This window comes from Palaemon carinicauda, chromosome 13 (genome assembly GCF_036898095.1).
Source record: "Palaemon carinicauda isolate YSFRI2023 chromosome 13, ASM3689809v2, whole genome shotgun sequence".
NCBI classification, from domain to species: domain Eukaryota; kingdom Metazoa; phylum Arthropoda; class Malacostraca; order Decapoda; family Palaemonidae; genus Palaemon; species Palaemon carinicauda.
In genome coordinates, this window is record NC_090737.1 from 24,250,068 (window position 1) to 24,262,567 (window position 12,500).

A 12,500-nucleotide genomic window follows, 5' to 3' on the forward strand; every position below is an offset into this window, starting at 1 on the left:
TCTCTCTCTCTCTCTCTCTCTCTCTTTCTCAGCTTGAAGTCGTAGGTCTTGACATCTCGTTAGCGCCCTTGATATGGTTCAGGGGCTACCGCCCTCCTTCGTTCTAACTGTCGAACTTGACCTGCCTTCCAATATCCTTCCTCCCCCTAAGCCAGTCACGCTCATGTTAGAAAGACGTGACGTAAATTGCGATGGTGAATTTAGACCAGTAATGACGTTGCGAAGATCGTAACTGACTCATAACTGTGATATGGTTTTTAAGTAAGAGATTAAAGGCCGTGAAAAGTTATACTTATGTAAATGCGGTGCCTTTTTTTTCTTTTATTATTATTATTTTTATTATTATTATTATTATTATTATTATTATTATTATTTTTATTATTATCAATTTTGAGGTAGGAGCTTCTGCTTGTTGACGGTCTTTCAGCAATTGAAACTCGTTTCTTTTGATTTCCAGGGTGAAATCTGTGAAAGCGAATTTACACCATAAATGACGGTGCGAAAAAATCTTAGCTAACTTAAAACTCTGATGACAAGTAATTATGTATTTTTTTTAAGTGTTATAGAAGGTATAGGTTTTACGGTATGAGTCACTGTATGTTGACGGCCTTTCAGTTATTTAAAATAATTTATTTCCAATGATTTCTAGGAGTGACACGTATTAAACACAGTTTAATAAGAAGCCATGAATTATAGCAAACATGGAATTGATTAGTGAAAATTGAATAGATTTCTAACTGCAAAAGGCTATAGAAGTATGTACAGTATTTACTTTCATGAATGACAGTGGGCAACATTTTATTGACAAATTCCATCTTCCATAAATTGCAACGTTAGCTGATTTCCGGAATTGGAATTAAACTACCTTAACCTTAGTTTATTTCCAACTAGAATAAAGGGGAAATTTCGGATTTCCTATAATAATAATTCTTAAATACAAATCAAACAAAGTTTCTATAATTAATACTGATTGGTATAATATCCAGTATGTTGGCATGCGAATATAACCTATTTCTAGCAAGGATAAATCCTAGTTTCCTAGGTATACCCAACAGTACTTATTTACAAGTATAATGATTAAGACGGTGACAACGTATAAATTCAGATATTTCAGGTATGAAAAAATCCCAGTTATGAGGTATGCCTAAAAACTAACACACGAAACTTGAATAAGAAATCTCGCGAACTCGGCAACCAAAATATCTAAAAATCCACAAAACTTTCCGTGCTGTCAACTCAGACTCCACCCCAGAGATTTCGAACAGCGATGACGCACGACTTTAATGAAGGCGAAGACAAAGATTTTGGGGGACGGTGTGAAATTATGCATCCCGTTCAGGCATCGGGGGGTAAGCGGGTCGTGGTGCCATGGCATAGTGCCATCCATTATTCCATTAGGTGACCTGATTATTAATGGGTGCCACGGACTTCCCGTCGCCGGCTGACACGTGCGAGTGAGTTATGAATTTGCGGGTGATTACTGTGTGCAATTTCGGCGAAAGGTTTTCCACCTCATAGGATAAGTCGCACTGTTTTTCTCTCGTTTCCGGTGGTGTCTGTTTGATTAATCTTAGTTCATTCTGGCATCGAATTGAGGACATAGTTATTAAGGTCAGTTAGATTAGTTAATACATATTTTTCTTTTTTTTTAAAGGGGCTTACCTATGCCCGTACGCTCGCACACACTCACATAGTTTATATATATATATATATATATATATATATATATATATATATATATATATATATATGATAATTTATCGCTCAATTGTGATTTTCATTTGATTAATGGGCCACAAATACCTCCGGTTAATCATACGCTTTTTAATCCCGCTCGGCTTGACAAGAAATATATATATATATATATATATATATATATATATATATATATATATATATATACATATATATATATATATATATATATGTGTGTGTGTGTGTGTGTATGTGTGTATATGTATATATAATATATATATTTATATATATATATATATATATAGTATATATGTGTATATGTACTGTATGTATATATATGTATATATATAATATATATTTATATGTAAATGTATATAGTATATATGTGTATATGTATGTATATATATGTATATATATTTATTCATATTTATATATAACGTCAGACAATTGCTCTTTATTATATAGAGGAGATGTTCAAACATAACCTTCATTCAACCCTCACCCTTTTAAAATGGGAACTTGCATTGCAGAGGTTCTTTAGAAGATCTGAGTTTTTATCATATCAAATGATATGACATGACGTAGCAAGAATTTCCACATTCATAAGGAAGCTATGTTGACTTTGACACACTGGATGATGTTCATCTTTACGTTTTTGCAACAAGTTTTGGGTGTTAGAAAAGCTCCTTAACGTCCAACCTTTCATGGTTGAATGGTTAACTTTTTTTATATAAAATATGTTTAAAGGCCCTTTTCAAAGACTGGTTTATTCTCCGAACTTCATTTACATACTTGGTAAAGGTGTGACAATTAGGTCAGATTTAATCCCGTGACTTGGCCGAAATGCCAAGATTGAAAGGTTGAGCAAAGAGATGTGATGAATTAGAACTTAGTGTTCGTGTCTCGAAACGTTTTTATTCGTATTCTACTGTTAATGGATTTCATTGGTTAAGGAGTAAATACACCTTGGTGTCACTTGATTCCAGCCATTGACCTGGTAAGGTGATTCTTGATCTCTTGAGAATAGTAAATTTTACTTGACGACTAACTTTACGTAAATTATGAAAATTTACGTCTTATGTAAAAATGAGAATGAAAAGCACAGCATGGATCAGAAGCTTACTGTGAAGTCTTTTGAAGGCTAGGGAAGAATGTTTTGAAATTTGACTGGAAAGAAGGGGAGTTTAGAGTACCTAAAGGGCTATTTGCTTAAAAAAAAAAAAGCTTTAAATTATCCAAGTGCTGCACAACTAAGGCTGGGAATTAAGTGGTAATTATGGAGCTTTTACTGTAGATGATTTTGAATAAGAAACAGAGGAATGTTTGCAATTAGTGGGAGATATTCGGAATGAAGAATAAATGCGTGTTTAATTGCAGTCTCGGTAGCTGGAACATTTTCATGCTTCAACAGCTTTTCACATTTGCATCCTTTTCCAAAGTGTGGTCGGTGAACAATGTCAGTTGAAGGAATCCATGTGAATTGTCTTTGGTTTCTTTTCGTTTATTTTTTCACCCTTTCAGTCTTTACTCAAGGTCTATTCGATTTATATTATTACCTCTGCCAACGAGGTTATGTTTTACCCCCTGTTTGTGTGTGTGTTTGTTTGTTTGTGAACAGCTTCCTGGCCACAATTTTACTCGCAGAGTAATGAAAATTGCAAGGATTATGTAAAAAGCTGGAAATTATTAAATTTTGGAAGGTCTAGGTCAAAGGTCATGGTCAAGCAAAATGTCCAATTCACGTAATTAGCCATAAGTTTGGACATTGGTGTCACCTAGACTTCAAACTTGGTTCATATTTGAGTGTATGAAATTCCATGCCAATTAATACATGTTAAGGTCAAAGGTGAAGGTCAAGGTCGAGAAATAAGCTGCCGCGGTGGAGGTCTGGGCTCTACTGAGTTCCCATCTAATTTTCCTTTTTTTTTTTTTTTTTTTTTTGAATACCACTTGTGATCTATGACAAGATTTATCTTGGTAAATCCTAAGCTTCAGGAAAGATTTAACTGCTCTACTGGCCCCTCATAGATACAATAATTGATTCTATGGTAATTAGAACCAGAGATATACTGGCATATATCGTGTTTTAAAGTATATCGCTTCAGAACTCGCGCATAAGGGTACCTATGATAAATCGTAAAAATTGTTCATTGCATCCCAGATTATACACTGTTACCACTCATATTTTCGTAAGACATGTCAAAACCTAATAAAAAAAATCCGTTTCGTTATGCCAAGGGGTGGAGTCGTTAGTGTATCGTGTCTCCTCTTGGCTGGTGGCGTATTAGCTCATCTCTTGTTTCGCCGTCATTTGCAGTATTAGAATACGATTGCCAGCCTCCCTTCTGTTTCTGACTTCTTACAAAGGATTTTCTCTCTCTCTCTCTCTCTCTCTCTCTCTCTCTCTCTCTCTCTCTCTCTCTCTCTCTCTCTTGCATGTTTCTTATCTTTTTATTTTGTATATAGGTTTCCGATTCATCTGTTGTGAAGGAGGGCAACTCCAAAATGACTCCAGACTTACTTGTGGTTTTTACGTTATGTACTCATATTTATTAAAAGATGGTTAGTATTTCTACTAATAATGATTGTAAGAATACTATTATTCGTAATTTATTTTTCCAAATTTGTATGAACCACTTGTGGGTTTTATGCTGCCTGAGTCCTGGTTACTAATTTTTTTTTTTTTTGCTTTTAAAGGTTTGCTTCCTTACAGCAATGCATGTCTTCTACCTATACACGCAGGCTATATATATATATATATATATATATATATATATATATATATATATATATATAATGTCTGAGTCCTTTGTTCTGCAGCGGACTAGGTAAGGCTGATGATGAATGTATATATATATATTTATATATATATATATATATATATATATATATATATATACACACAAACACTTGTGAGAAAAGGAAGAGGGACTTGGTCATGTAAATACATGTAAGAATTACTTGGGAGATAATTTCATTAAATAAGAACACGTAGCATTGTGGTAATGAGCAAGTAATTCTTACATGTATTTACATGACCAAGTCCCTCTTCCTTTTCTCACAAGTGTTTGTGTATATTTTTGATTCGACTCCCAATTCTTTTGGGTGAAAGAGATTTCCTATCGGTAAGTAACTTCGTATCGCTCTACTAAATAAACTTTAATTCAAGTACGAAATAGTCCCCTATACCGATTAAAAGGATTATCTTACTGTGTTAATTGCGTTGCCTTCATGCGTGTATTCGTACGATTGATATTAGACTTAAATGTATTATTATTATTATTATTATTATTATTATTATTATTATTATTAATCTGTTATATGATAGTATGTTTACCATCATCAAATAATCTAATATATGATACAGTTTATTGAAATGTATAAGGAAGCCGATGGCAGATATTCTAGTATTCACATAACCTGTAATTAATTAAACGTTTTATAACATTTATAACATGAACATAATAATCACATCTTTTTATTTTGTGGACGGAACCGTATTTAAATTTAATAATATTGATTTGCTTCTAATGATCAAATATTGATATTGCTATTTTCGAATAGTATGCCATCAAATCAGCATTTCTTAGATAGATAGATAGATAGATAATTTATTGACCACAGCTACAAAGTTTTACCATATACAGATAACGTACAACAAAATGCCCACAAAGTTACCCGTTTAGAATTCTTTATCAAACAGGTATAGTCCACACGATAACAATATATAAAAGAACACAGACAAAATATACAAATAAGAAAACAAAAGATGAATCGGCCTATTACATTAACTGTGCACCATCAACATCTCATGGATTAATTTACATGTCTTATCAAAGTTAAGGTTTTATCAAAAAGTTCTTCCACTTTGTTGATATTATAATGGGTTCTAAATGGCTCTGTTAAAGGACACACCTCAACTACAAGTCTTTCAGTTTGTATAAGGCCGCACCTACACGACGTACATATACTCCCCAACCATATGTTTTCTTTTTTCTACTATATAAGGGGGTACCATAGAATATCATGTTTAGCCAAAATTAGAAGCAATTATCATAATTGATCGTAACCCATCAAAAAAATTCGTAACTTTCCGTTATGGTTGATACCAACCAATGTTAGCTTGCTTGAATAGTTTCTGCTAGAAATGTGGATAAGAACATTGAAGTCTTTATATACGATTACTTGCTGTATATTTCAGATATTTATCCTGATTATCGGTATAATAATTTAAATGTTAATTATTGAAGACTGATTTTTAATCAATGTTTTTTTTAAGTCTCAACTTTTTCCCTTCAGTGGTTTTTGCAGGATTAAATAGTCCGAGCCAATTTTTGTTAGTACCAATGGATTCATTATTTGCTTATTTAGGGTTTCCTCATTTGTCATTCTGCTATACCAGTGTATGAAGCATCAGGGTAAGCTATCTTGCTCTGGGATGTACATAATTGGGTTATCCATTTGCACCATAAAGTACACAGTATAACGCAGTCATCGTAAACAATTATCTTCATTTATATTTTGTGCGGTTTGTTAAGCCTTTATCTTTTGAGCCAAACACTTATTCCGACTGCCAGTTTTAAGTAAGTATTTAATGATCCAAATGAAAGTTTCGAAAGAGAATGAAAAGAAAAAGTTAACAAACTTACTATCCAAGAAAGAATTCCTTCTCTGGTTCAAACGAATGTTGGTGATTTGTGTTCTTTTATTTTGTGTTGCAGGACTAATGGAAGGTGAGTTATAAGCATGATTATTCTAGAGCCTCGCTTTCTTCCAGTAAAGAAAGACCTGGAGTGGTTTTTAAAATCATTCTTACTAGCTAATCTACAACCCCAGTCGGAAAAGCAGGATCCCAAGGGATCCAACATGGAAGATAACCCAGTAAGGAAAGAAAATAAGGAAACATAGAATAGTGTGCCTGAGTGTTCTCTCTGGTAAGAGAACTTACACAAGGCAGTGCAAGACCATGGTACAGAGGCTATGACACTACCCAAGACTAAAGAACAATGGTTTGATTTTGGAGTGTCCATCTCCTAGAAAAGTTGATTACCGCTTAAGTCTCTGTTCTACCCTTACCAATTGGAAAGCGTCCATTGAACAAGTAATGATAAGAGTAGGATAATAGTATTTGGCTGCTATTGTTTGAGTTGTGTTTTTAGGTTGACTTTAAGGATTTAAAATAAGGGTTAGCATATTTAGTGCTATATCAAGGGCTTATACTACTGTTATTTTTGTCGAAAATGAATCCTGTGTGGCTGAAAAAAAACCGCGGGTCATTTCCCTTATTGGATTGCTTGGAAATCGATGACTTGTTTCCAGATAATGACAGTGCAATATATTGTACAATTACTTATGATTGAGCATTTTTACTTAATCTCCTATCGATTTATAATCTTACCATCGTCATAACAATCGAGACTCCCGTATTATTATTATTATTATTATTATTATTATTATTATTATTATTATTATTATTATTATTATTATTACTTGCTAAGCTATAACCCTACTTTGAAAAGCAGAATTCTACAAGCCCAAGTGCTCCAGCAGAGAAAACAGCCCAGTGAGGAAAGGAAATAAGGAAACTACAAGAAAAGCAATTAGCAATCAGAATATTTTAAGAACAGTAACAACATTAAAATAAACATTTCATATATTATCTATAAAAATTTAACAAAGCAAGAGGGAGAGAAATAAGATAGAATAGTGTGCCCTAGTGTACCTTCAAGCAAGAGAACTCTACCCCAAGACAGTGAAAGACTTCTTAATGTGCTGCTCGTTGTAATTTTGTTTTATGGAGAAGGATTTTTTCTTTTTGAGGGAACTGCGACATAAAATAAGGCTTCCTTGATCTAGAAAATCTTATATGGAAGAAAAGTGAACACTGGCTTTGGAAGAAATTAATAAGAAGAACCGAGTAGGAAAAGGATACGTTGATAGGATACCTCCATGTTTTGGTGTATGGTAGGAGTAGATTTATGTACTGTAGGCAGTGTAGGGAAGAGGGTTACTGGAAAACTGGAATGGGAGATCAGTTAACTGTAACTGGAAAAGTAAGATTGGTTAGAGGTGCAGGGAGGCAGATACACAGAAAATAGAAAAAAAGGGGAAAGAACTTCTGGCAGATAGCCAGGCATGGCAATAAAATCAATGAAAGTGCTGTCTGTACAATAGAACTGCCAGCTGCAGATCAGAAGATGCTGAAAAACAATAGATTTAGTTTCGAGGAACAGGTCAGGGAAATTTTATTTTGGGGGAGGTATGTGTCTGGCTTCGACGGTCGAATCAGAAACGATTTTTTAAATTTATCATGTCAGCTAATTTAGAAGTACATTCGTGGTGGCAGCAGGTGTAGAAATTAATTCTATTGGTGTTAATTGGAGAATTTGGCAAGTACAATAGACCCTTTTAAATATTAAAATTTAGAAAACGGGTCATATTTGTAATTTAGTAATGCATTTTCATATTTGAAGTATAGTATGACAATTAGCTAATTGTGCACGTGCCATGCTCCATAGTTGTCTTGAAAGGCAGCTGTAATAGGACATACTGTGATTTCCCCCATTGCCCTACCGGCCGTAAAACGAATATAAAAATCTCCAAAGACATAACAGTAGTTGTAAAGGAAAGAGATTCGTCGTAACGAATGGCAACGTTCGCTATAACAATTCCCCTTCCTGCCATGGGATTTCACACGTTCTTGAATCTCCACTTGGATCTCCCCTTAGGTCTCCCCCCCCCACCCCCATTATCCACCTCAGTAGAAGAAACCAGGTTATAAAGAAGTGTTACTCTTCCCTCCCAGATTCTTTCCTCTCCCTTTTTTCACCCGTCTCCCTAAATTTCTCCGATATTTTGCTGTCGATTGACAACCGGGAGCCGCCCAGAAGTCGATATGTCATTTTAAAATATTGATAGAGCGAGAAGAGCGTTTCGTAAAACCCCTTAATCCGTCGGCTCCAGACGCCGCGCTACTGAACAACAGATGTGTATCACTAGGTCCCCTTCTTTTCCAATCTTTTTGCTATTATGTGTGGTTGTTTGTAGTAATGTTAATGTTGTACAGAATTGCCTTTTTACGTTATTTATACAGTGATTTCTTTTATTACGTCAGTATTACGTTTTGTTCAGTTTTCCAGTGTAGAGCTCCAGATTTTTATTTCCCGTTGGGAAATCAGTAGATTATTATCATTATCGCTGTTGTTTTTTTTTGTAAATATGTCATGAAATTTAAGGTAATAAAGAAAAATGTTCACGATGTGGAGACATTACGTTGTGATTTACATGATAGGGCTTTGTGTGTGTGATTGTAAATATACCTTTAATACTATTGAAACACTAAATGTCCTGTTCTAAGGTAAGATAGATACGTATACAGTATCGTGCAAATTATGTTCTTCATATATTGACTTATTTATTGTACTAAACCATTGAAGGTATAGAGTTAAAAAGGGGAAGTATCGGCAACTAATGTAGGGCAGCAGGGGTCCTTGTTTCCTTGTCGAAAAGAGGCTAGTTCAAGAGATTACTTATAATAAAAAGAAATCCTCGTCGAAGAGAGGGCATTTCAAGAGACTAATGATAAAAAAAAATAGTTTATACAATGATTGTGTTGATCTGCTGGCTGTCTTGTACGGATGGATGACTTGAAGGTTTTAAAGGCCACTCGGGAATGGCAGACGTAAGGGACAGTGACATTTCCCTATCAAGCAGGACAATGCCCTACAGACTGACCATATATACATATCAGCGTCAAAGCTAGGACCGAAGAGGGCCAGACAATGGCTGCTGGTGACTCAGCTGATATACCTATGGGCTCCACCAAATCCCCCATCCTTAGCTCTCAAGGACGGTAAGTTGCAGCGACCCAAGGAACTAACGAGTATGAACGGGACTCGAACCCCGGTCTGGCGATCACCAGTCAGGAACGTTACTACATAGGCCACCACAACTTATCCAGTGATTTAGTAGCTTCGCAAGGGTCCCTGAGATACACTAGTATCAAGTAGTGGCCGATGTGGAGTCCTTTATTGAGTAAAATTTGCTATCATTTGGTAGGGAAAATCTGATGGAATTAAAAAAAAAAAAAAAAAAAAAAAAAAAAAAAAAAAAAAAAAAAAACTGATGTCAGTCGAATTCCGAATAAAATTCGGCTTTATGCATGTTTGAATTAAACGGGAGAGAAAGTTGTTAGTTTTCGTTCTCTCTACACTAAATTAAATCGTCTGGTAGAATGTTCCTTGTACCAAAGTCATGAGATGCGAACTGAACAGGGGGTTGGTGATGATGATTAAAGTGTATATTAGGGGACACGTTGTGTGCATACTATTAGTAATGCTCAACGAAGACGTATTAGTATGGAAGTACTTCATACTTTTCGTATAATGTTACTTTCACACCCTGACAGAAGCTACGTGGAGTTTGTGGACAGGGGGAAACGGAATTGGTCACATTTCCGTTTTGTCATTCGCCTTTAAAGACAGAACAAGTCCACAAAACATAAATAAATATTTGTTTTATTGTTTTTGTTGAAGTGTTTTTCAGTCCATTCCATCCTGTTCTTTGGTTATGAAAATATATTTTCTTGTGTGCGGACGTGTTTGATCTGTGGTCTGATGAAAATTGCCTTGGGATTATTATTATTATTATTATTATTATTATTATTATTATTATTATTATTATTGTCATTATTATTATTATTGTCATCATCATCATCATCAACTAATCTACAATCCTAACTGGAAAAGCAGGATACTATAAGCCCAAGGGCTCCAACAGGGAAAAATATCTCAGTAAGGAAAGGAAATAAGGAAATAAATAAACTGTATGAGAAGTAATGAATAAATAAAATAGAACATTTTAAGAACTGTGATGAAATTAAAACAGATCTTTCATATGTAAACTATAAAAAAAAGACTTTTTTTTTTTCATTCATCTTTCGCGGTATTTCAGTCTTAAGTTTAATTTCCGCCCTGGAGTATAAACCCTAATCCTGCTCTTCATACTCTTTTGCTGTGAGAGTGCTTTCAATGGGCTGGCGAGCAATCTGCTTGCATCAGTTATTAAGTGTCTCAAGAAAATTTCAGATAACTCCTGCAGGATCACTTGTTTGCATATTGGTTCAATAGGAAGCCTCTCGTGAAGGAACAGATCTTTGGGAGTGACCGTCCTGTCATAGTTGTGGCATTTATCTCTTATGAAAACCATCATTGAAATGTTTCTTTTTTCGTTCTTATTAAATTTTCATGCCTCTGACATTTTCTTCTTTTATTCCTGACCTTTTGGACACGCATCTTTTCTTTGTGTGACTGGATATTTACCTTTCACTGTCCTTTTTTATTATTAGATCCTTTTTATCTTTTACTCATAAATTGAAAGTTCCACATATACTTTCTCTCTAATTCTGAAGCACTTGACCTTATCGGTTAGCAACTATACAGTATATCACCGTTGTACCGAGATCTTTGTGCTTTTGAACAACCTACTAGTTTTTCGTTAAGTGACATGTGTATTCTAGTGTTTTTTTTCATTAGGCTGTGATGTCTGTTCTAGTGATTTTCAGTAAGCTGAGGCGTGTATTGTACTGTTTTTCTTTTTAAACTGAGACGTCTATTGTAATGGTTTCTCGTTAAGCTAAGGATTATATTGTAATGGGTTTTCGTTAAACTGAGACGTGTATTGTAGTATTTTTTTTTCTTTTAGTTAAACTGACATGTGTATTCTACTGTTTTTTTTTTTCGTTGAACTGAGAAATGTTTCAAGCTGGTTTTTCGTTAAAGTGAGACATGTATTTTACTAGTTTTTCGTTAAACTGGGACGTGTATTTTACTGGGTTTTCGTCAAACTGAGACGTGTATTTTACTAGTTTTTCGTTAAAATTGGACGTGTATTTTCCTGGTTTTTCGTTAAACTGAAACGTGTATTGTACTGGTTTTACGTTAAACAGAGACGTCTATTGTAATGATATTTCGTTAAACTGACACATGTATTCTACTGTTTTTTCGTTGAACTGAGATCTGTATTAAGCTGGTTTTTCATTAAAGTGAGACTTTTTTTTTTTTTTTTTTTTTTTTTTTTTTTTAAACTAAGACATGTACTGGTTTTTCATTAAAATGAGACGTCTATTGTAATGGTTTTTCATTAAACTTAGTCGTGTATTTTACAGGATGTTCGTTGATTGAACCATGTATTTTACTGAATTTTTGTTAAACTAGGACGTGTATTTTACTGGTTTTTCGTCAAACTGAGACGTGTATTTTACTGGTTTTGTATTAAACTAGGACGTGTATTATACTTTTTTTCGTTAAACTGGGACGTGTATTTTACTGGTTTTGTATTAAACTAGGACGTGTATTATACTTTTTTTTCGTTAAACTGGGACGTGTATTGTACTGGTTTTTTCGTTAGACAGAAACACGTATTACAGTTTCGACATGATTGGTTGCTTGTTATTGATCTAACCAATAATTAAATTTTCCCTCATGACCTAACTGATTTAAACGATAAAAGGATAAGAAGCCCTTAAACGTCTCCAATATTGACATTTCTGTACCATCTTGAAATACGAAGGTTTAGTATCTCAAAAGGATGATTGCCTTTATTGTAATCAGGTAATGGATGGAGGCTGAGTGACCCATAAAAATAGGAGATATTCGTGATATATATAAGTTATTAACCTATAGCATATCCCATCAAAAATTCAATTTTAGTTTGCTTTGAGCAAGTCATACAGCAGTATTGGATTCAGTCAAAATTTAAACTAGCTTTATTATTATTATTTATTATTATTATTATTATTATTATTA

General features: G+C 34.1%; 1 protein-coding gene across 2 annotated transcripts in view; it reads left to right on the forward strand.

Annotated features, from left to right (window-relative positions):
- The window catches only part of LOC137652222 (metabotropic glycine receptor-like), a 525,956-nt gene that overhangs the window by 54,274 nt on the left and 459,182 nt on the right, over positions 1-12,500 (forward strand). The window lies entirely within an intron of this gene.